We start from the raw sequence: 9133 nt of genomic DNA, 5'->3' as shown, positions 1-9133 counted from the left end.
CTCCTGGCTTAGAATAATTATATATACTGTGTGTTAATCTGCTTAGAATGCTAATTGATACTATATAGCACTTCAGTGTGGACTTCCTTTTAAAGAAGTTTTGGTAAAGGTATCCTCGCCTTACTCTCCTTGATAACATTTAGGACAAAAACAAAACAAAAAAATTTACACCTTTGGAACAACTAAAGAATATCCAGATGCTAAAAAATATATGAAAAGACATGATTTTAAAAAAAGACTACCAGCCCAAACAACATATGAGCCCCTTTGGACATGGAATTTGATATGCATATGTTCTATATGAATGAGGTATATAAAATGAGAATAATAAATTCATACTTGCACAAGTTGTTTTTCAAACCTAAAAGATACTGTAGTCTCTTAAATCTAGAATTGGTTCTTTAGCCATGGGCCAGCTGATTGTTGTGTTGGTAAACTCTGCCTCCTTTGATATGTATTTGGACAGGGATCAAGATCGAAACAAAGATTCTTATGTGTCTGTGTTCTTTGTGGTGTGGTCTTCATTTCAGCCGCTCTGCTGGGTCTCTTTTTAAAAGATGATTGATCCTAACTGAATGATACCTGGGAAGCTACCAGCCATCTATTTAGGCCAATACCAGTTGCTGGGTACTGTTAGAATTTTCAAGGACAAACCTACTCATTTCATGAGCATTCACTCTAGCCCTTGGGCGACCCATGCAGAATAAAGTGTCAATATATCTCAACCACACTGGTTCCATTACTGGTAAAAATTCCCAAGTGCTTCTCTTGAATATCAGACAATGTAACTTTGAAGTAAATTCAGGGTCTTACACTTAAAATATTCTAGAGCAGTTTGTATTGTTATTTAAATCAGACTTTCTCTTACTTCACTGTATATCCATTTCCCTCAAATACCAGAATATGGTTAAGATGAAAAATTTGAGGTACTGGATTTTTTTTAATCCTGAGAACTGTTAATTCTAGCTCTAGATTTTCATTGCAGATTTCTTATATTGTTGAGTGTTGAGAATTCAGAGTATCACTAATTAATTATTTTAAACATAACCATGAAAGATGAAGTTGAAGGAACAGAGCCATTTTAGAGTGGAAATAACACCATGCCCACTTCCCAGGGCCTGTACTCCATCTGTGTTTTACATCATCCTTGACTCAGTTCTATTCTGTCTAAAGTGCTGTTTTATTCAATGTCACCAATAGTGCTTCTTAAATGCACCTTTAAAAAACCAGTTCTAAATCCATAAGAACAAGTACCGTATGTTCTCACTCATAAGCGAACCTTGAACAATTATAATACTATAATAAGAAAACAATTGGCAGTAGTGGGAAACTGACAGAGGAAGGGGGCTGGGAATGGCAGTTGAGGGAAACTGCTGGGGAGGGAGGGGCACACCTCATCAACAAGGGTATCTGCATAACCAACGTTTGTATACTTAACCCTGAATTGTATCCCACATCTTTATAATAAAAAATTTTTTTCTTTCTTCAAAACGAAACAACCAATTCTGACCATTTTGTTTCAGTTTTCAGAGAAGCTGAATATCTGCTCTTGGGAGAGCCAGGCCATGTAGCGCTAAGCAACACACAGTGTGTGTGGATTTCCAGTATTTTGATGATGCTAATGGGATGCTGAGGAATGTATCTTTCCTACTGTTGGAGGCCAACACCAATCAGACTGTTACTACCAAGTACCTCCTGATCAACCAGTCCCAGGGAACACTCCAGTTTGAGTGCTTCTATTTCAAGGAGGCTGGTGACTACTGGTTCACAATGACGCCAGACGTGACAGACAACAGCACTATAGTTCCTTGATGGGAGAACAGTGCCCTTCTGAAGGTAGAATGGCCTGTCTTTCATGTTGACTTGAACAGGACCTCCAAGGCAGCAGAAGGCACCTTCCAGGTGGGCCTATTTACCAATCAACCACTATGCCTGTTTCCTGTGGACAAGCCTGACATGGTAGTAGATGTCATCTTCACCAACAGTCTTCCTGAGTCAAGAACAAATCCAGGACAGCCGCTGGAAATAAGAACCAGCAAAACGACAGAACTTGCTCAGAGTCAGTGGGTTGAGTTTGGCTATGCCCCCATAGGACCAGAAGCCTATGTTACTGTGTTGCTAAAGCTACCTGGGTGAGACTCAGTCATTACCTCCACGGGACCCATTGACCTGGCCCAGAAATTTGGATACAAACTAGTAATGGTGCCGGAACTCACATGTGAGTCTGGTGTGGAGGTGATGGTGATGCCTCCCCTGTGCATTTTTGTCCAAGGAGTGGTCACTGTCTTCAAGGAGGCCCCCAGACGCCCTGGGGAGAGGACCATTCAGCTGGCTGAAAACAATCTGCCTCTAGGAGAGAGGAGAACAGTATTTAACTGTACTTTGTTTGATGTAGGGAAGAATTAATACTGATTTGACTTTGGCATTTCAAGCAGAAGCCATTTTTTCCACAAAGGAGAAGGAGTGCATGCTAATTCAGAGAAATATGGGTTGGTATTGAGATTTAAAAAATTTTTTTAAAAATCAGTTCAGTGTCCAAATGTAATCAAAGCTATTATTTAGGATTTGTGAATTGTACCATTATTTTTATGGTTCACTCCCTATGATGTACCAATTGGCATTATCATTCATATGTCAATAATTAAGAGTACTGGTAAACAGACCCACTTACTTAAACTCTTTAGATCTCAGTTTTCCCATCAGTAGAATAGGGATCATAAGAGTCCCTACCTCAGAGTTGTGGGGATTGAATGAAGTAAACTTGCAATGTTCTCAGTGTACTGCCTGGCATATAGAAAGTGCTCCATAAACATTAGCAATTGTTAAACTAATATATTTTTATATAATGTTTATTATATATAATATATAATATGTATTATATATAATTACTATACAATATATATTCTATATTATATAGGTAAGTCCATGGTAGAAATTATTGGAATCTCAAACTAAATCTCAATTGTATTTAGTAACTTCGCTCTTTGTCTGAGTATGTCTCTCTTCTCTTAAGACATCCTTATAGGAATGAAGCCTTTTTAGTGAGAAAGCAAAGCAAGGTTTTTAAAAACTTATTCTGATCCTGTATGCCTTGTGTAGTGCCCTACCTAATCACAAGGAGTAGGTTAGGATAATTCCATCCACCCCCCACCCCCACATTGCTCTTTGCATTTCTTTTCCTGGGGTCAACCTGGTCTTAGCAAGCACTTTAATTTGGCAGAGATGATCTGGTTTGCTTCCCTGTTGTTTTTATCTTATCCCCAATAAGGCCAGAGATCCCTGACTACACATGCCTCTGACTATGCTTATCTGTAACGCTAAGTGTTTCTTGCTGCAAATTTACCCACTTTATCTCCTTAGAAGTTCCTTCCTTTGGCCCTCTCCCCTCCCTGGCCATTTCCCTGCATTCACTCCCCTCTCTCCAGCCTAGATTCCATGTTCCATTCCTTTTACCCCTCTCCGACCAGTATCCTAAACTCTTTTGCCCCCTGTTGTCCTTTCGATTCACCTGCCATGCCGCACTCCAGCTCTGCATGACTTCAGCTATCTGCTGGCTGCCCACTGGACCCAGGCTGCATGAAAAGCTTCCCCTAGGCAGGCTGGTGCCACCACCCTCCACAGGGCCTGTGTGCTGCCCAGCATGTCACCCTGGCCAGGTCATTCTCCTGTTCTGCACAACAGCCCTTTCAGACCTCCTCCACTCTCCACAAATATCAACTCCTGCCTGTTGGTTAACTCTGAGTTGACTTTGCCAACCAGCACACAGAGCAGCTGGAAGTCTTTAGGTAGGAACTCCACATCCTCCCACTAGAAGATCTGTGAGCCTACAGGTGGTCAGACCCAGACACTCTCCTCCTTTCCTGTCATCATGGAAGAGGTGTTTCTCCCTCCAGTGGATCTCAGCCTCTCTGCTCATTTGAGGAACATTCTGTTAGTCATCATCCCGTCTCTCTCTCCTATCTTTAAACTGTCCTTCCTTTACTGGCTTATTCTCATCAGCTTTGAAATGTACTTAATTCTCTTATCTCAAAACAAAGCAAAAACCACCCTGTGCAAAAAAACCATGTGCTCTCCCACTGACATCACCCTCTTTCTCTCTTCTTCACTTATAGCCCAAAAACTGTGCTTAAGAAGTTGTCTACCCTGTAGATTCATCTGTTTACCTCCCATTTGCTTTTCAACCCACTGTAAACTTGTTTCCACTCCCCACTCATTCACTGAAAGTGCTCTCACCTAAGCAACTGGGAATGAGTTGCAGGTCTCCAAATCCAGGGTCATTTTAGTGCGTGTCTTCATTGATTTTGGTTCTGGGATGCCACACTCACCTTGCTCACTTTCCATCTCCCTGGCTGCCCCTTCACCGCCTCATGTCATCCCACAGGTGCTGGCCATCTTCTCATTTCACACACTTGCCAGGTGATTAGGCTTGATGCTCATGACTCCAGATGGCATCTTTCCCCTGCTCTTCTCCTGAATTCAAGCACTCCTGAATAGCTGGCATCCTTCAGATATCTCCCAGGCACCTCAAAGGCAGCATGTCTGAATTGGACTCATCAGTGCCCCAGCCCGGCTCTTCAGAGTAAGACTCCACCATCCACCTCAGAAACCAGAAACCAGGAGTCCTGGAAATTACATCATTGAACCCTACAGCTTTATCTCCTGGTTGCCTGAATCTCTTCATTTCTCCCCAGTTCCACTGACATCATTTGGGTCAAGCCTGCATCACATCCCTTACCTTCTCTCTCACAGCATATTCCTAATTGGTTCCCACCCATCCACTTCTTTCTGTCGCTGTAGACAGAGGGATTGTTTAGTATTCAGGTCAGCTGAGGCTATTCTCCTACTTAAAACCTTTCAGTCACTTCACTTGACTTCAGGCTAGTTCAATTCCTTTGCTGTGAGTTGGCTCAGCATCCTTTAGTGCCTCTTTCATGGCAGTTATCACTTCTGCCTTTGCTTGTTTAATGTTCTTCTACCTCTGCTGTTTAATGGTATCCCCCAAGCAGATGGAGGAAGCTCATTTGGTGGCAAAATTCAACTCATGCTGTCATGAAGCTTTTAATGGTCATTATTTGGCCCACTTAGTATGCCTGGCACATTAAAATCTCAATACATATTTGTTAAAGTGAAAATTGACCTCAGATCTGGCTAGTCTCAACTAGGTATTAGGAAAAAACAACTTGAGTGAATTTAATCATCTAATATATTCTTGCCTTTTCAGAAGAAGATAATACTTGTTTGGGGAAAAAAAAGTCTGAATCTATAGGAAATGAACCAAGAGAAGTCAAGAAATTTGGGCCATTTGATTAAAGAGCAACAAGGGACCACCTTGTTGGTTTTCTAAGCTGTTGGGCATTACATAGATGCTTCCATTCGATGTCCAAAGACTGGGCTTTAAAACCCACAGCAGGCAGCCTCCAGCTGGCTGCTGCAAAAACCCGGAGCAACTGCGTGTGCTCGACAGTCCTCCTGGAGGCGAAGCTGGGCGGTTGGGCATGCTCAGTAGCTGGGGGAGGTTTGGGCGGAGAGTAGAAAGCTTTGACTCTGCCTCCCATCCCCTCCCTCTGGCCCCCACCCCCCCTGGCCCCTACCCAGCCCGTAGTAGTTCCCCAGCATGCGCCCGGGGAGACTGGGAACATGGCACTCGGAGCAATGTAGCAGCCGAGAAGGGGATAAGACACCGCTGCTTCGCTGACAGCTAGCCACCAGAAATACACTGTGGTGAAATGCTTCCACCTCTTGCCAAAATGAGCACTGAAGAAAGATGAAGAGGACTGAAGAACACCAGCGAAAAGTTGCAGAATAAATAGTCACACTCCTCTGGAGTCTTTCATTCATCTTCAGCCATCACAAAAAGCCTTACTGTGTCACCCAGGATGGATTGAAGTGGCATGATCAGGACCACCGCAGCCTCAACCTCCTGGGCTCAGGTGATCCTTCCACCTCAGCATTCCAAGTAATCGAGACCACAGGCATGTGCCACCTTGCCCAGCTTATTTTTTAATTTATTGTAGAGACAACATCTTGCTAAGTTGCCCAGGCTGGACTTGAACCCCTGGGATCAGGCAGTCCTCTCATCTCAGCCTCCCAAATTGCTGAGATTACAGGCACGAGCCACCACACGTGACAGAATTTATATTTTTAAAAGGGCATTTTGCCTTATTATAGCTAACTAGTAGATGGGGGGCATCTCAAAAGATATTTTGGTGGGAGAGTTCCAGTAAGATGGCGACGGCATAGGTGAATTTGTGAGATTCTCCAAACGTGAGTTCCCAAAAAGACTCTTTCTTTCCTTCCCCACCCCCCTCCCATTGCCAGCCACACTGGTCCGAGGCCCAGGGACCCTTGGTCCCACACAGGGACGGATATTGCGGCCCCCGGCTGCTGCTGCTCCACTATATGTGACTCCTCCCCATGCCGGAGTCCAGGGTCTCGGCTCCCTCCCTGGCTACATCATCTCACCCAGCACCCAGCACCAAGCTGCCAGTCACCCAGGGAGGCTATGGGCGCCTGCCCCTCAGAGATACCAGTCCCATTTCTGGTTGAAATACCCTGTGAGGGACTCAGGGCCAATCTTGCCGCCCACTGCCTGCGCTTTGGAGCTTTGGAGCTCTGGAGCTCTGGGCCCACCCTGGCTGAGGCACTCAGTGCGCTTGTGTAAGGGAACAGCATATCTTAAGGAGGTGCTGATCGGAGGCTCCCAGCTCCAGAGGAGGGAACTCCCGACCCCCTCCTCCACCCCAGCCTGCTGGTGGGACCCCGGATCCAACACTCAGCTGTACAGCTGATCCCCAGTGCCTCCCATTCCAGCACAGTCCATCACAGTGGATTACACAGGGACCCAGAGGAGCAGAAAGAAAAGAACCTCAAAAGTGAAGCTGCCATCTCGGCCATTCTCCAGGCAGAGATTTGCATTGCCCCGCCCACCTATCAGCAGCCTCCACCTCAGTTCCTAAGGTAACATCGTTAAACAGGAGACAAAGCCACTCCCCTGCTGAATCAGACAAAGGCAACATCACAGACCTCCCAGGCAGAGGGTAAAAAAAAAAAACCAAACAAAAAAAAAAACCAAACAAAAAACCCAAGCTGCCAGTAAATCTAACTGCCTGCAAGGAAAACAAAGGGGAGAGGCTGGAGATCAGAGCTGAAGAGACTTTAGACACTCAGGAAAGATTCCAGAGCTAGTCTGATCTCTTATTTTGACTTTTGATTTTATCATTTTGACTGTTTGTTTTGCTCACTTTTGTTTGCTTTCTGACTTACAGTGTTTCATGATTTTATTGGTCTGTCTCTGTGTAGCTACCAGTATCCTTTACGGAATTTGGCTCACATGTTTTTTTCACCTCAAAAGTGAACAAAGCCAGAGGACCCTCATAAGGAAGAACAGGAGATTGCACAAGTGAAACTAAAGCAACCCCACCTTCCCTGAAAAACAGAATTAAAGAAGGGGAGGGAAAGGGGGAGTGAGAGAAAAATCTACACAAATGAAGAAAAACCAAAAGAAGAATATGGGTCTTTCCCAGGCCTCTGGGAGAGCAGACACTGAGAAAACTGACTTCGGAATGCAAACAGTGAAGAGCCCCCAGAATGGTCCCAAACTACAAACCTAGATATCAAGACATTAATGGAGAGATTAAAAAGAATTGAGGAGAGACAAGAAGAAACTAGGAAGGAGCTGATATCTGAGATAACAGTAATAAAGAATACTGTGAATGAAATAAATAACAAACTGATAAGCATGGAAAGCAGAATTGCAGAAGAAAGAATCTCAGAGCTTGAGGACCAAAATATAGAACTAACCCAAACCTTAAAAACACAGAAAATAAGCTCAAAAAGACAGAACAAAACCTTCAAGAGATGAGTGATTACTTCAAGAGACCGAACCTAAGAGTAATTGGAATTCCTGAAGCAGAAAGAGAGACAGAGACCACACTGGAACAAACTTTCCATGAGAAAGTTTGTTGACCACTAATCAGTGATACAAAAATTCAAACACAAGAGATTCAGAGAACCCCTCCAAGACAACAAATGAGAAGACCAACTCCTAGACACATAACAATTTGCCTAAACAAAGTAGACATAAAAGAAAAAATCCTAAAGGCAGCAAGAGAAAAAGGCCCTATCACTACCATGGAAGACCAATTAGAATAGCAGCAGATTTATCTTCAGAAACCCTGCAGGCTAGGAGAGCTTGGAGCCCTATCTTCAATGTCCTAAAAGATAAACAATTTCAACCAAGAATAACCTATCCAGCCAGATTAAGCTTCATCAGTGAGGGAGAGTAAAATGTTTCCCAGATATCCAATCCCTAAGAATTTATGCTACAACCAAACCACCTCTACATGAAACACTTAAGAAAGTACTAAACACAGAAGAAAAGGAAAAAAGAACAACGTTCTTCACAAGAGTACAGGAAAAAGAATAAAATACACATGAACCAACCCCAAAGCCACAAGAAAGACAAAAACCAAGTGGAAGAACAACAACTCTATAAGAACTCTATGATAGGGGCAAACTCTCACATTTCAATAATTAGCCTGAATGTGAATGGTCTAAATGCATAAGACATAGGATGGCAAAATTGATAAAATATCACCAGGCAACAATATACTGCCTTCAAGAGACCCATCTCTCTAGAAAGGACATGCACAGACTCAAATTTAAGAGGATGGGAAACAAATTTTCAGGCGAATGGAACACAAAAGAAAGGAGGAGTCGTGATCCTAATTTTAGGCAAAATACCATTTAAGCTATCAAAAATTAAAAAAGACACAGAGTGCCACTACATAATGATAAAAGGTTCACTCCATCAACAAGAAATATCTATCCTAAATATATATGCACCCAATATAGGTGTGCCAACTTTCAGAAAGCAACTTCTAGGAAAACTAAAGAAAGATATGTACTCTAACACCATCATAACTGGGGACTTTAATACCCCACTCACAACCCTAGCAATGAGATCCAGAACCTCAGTGTGACTCCTGACCAAATGGACTTAATCGATACCTACAGAACACTCCATCCAAAGACCAGAGAGCGAGCCGGGCTCAGTGGCTCAGCCTGTAATCCCGCGCCTTTGGGAGGCTGAGGTGAGTGAATTGCCTGAGCCCGCGGGTTCGAGACCCGCCGA

General features: G+C 43.5%; 1 pseudogene; it reads left to right on the top strand.

Moving 5' to 3' along the window:
• Positions 1–696: 696 nt before the first annotated feature.
• Positions 697–9133, top strand: part of LOC110594350 — a 48639-nt pseudogene continuing 40202 nt past the window's right edge.

Source organism: Carlito syrichta, unplaced genomic scaffold (assembly GCF_000164805.1).
Source record: "Carlito syrichta isolate Samal-C Ts95f unplaced genomic scaffold, Tarsius_syrichta-2.0.1 Scaffold315088, whole genome shotgun sequence".
Classification (NCBI taxonomy): domain Eukaryota; kingdom Metazoa; phylum Chordata; class Mammalia; order Primates; family Tarsiidae; genus Carlito; species Carlito syrichta.
The sequence above is the reverse complement of the archived record's forward strand: the minus strand, read 5'-3'. Positions and strand labels throughout refer to the sequence as shown.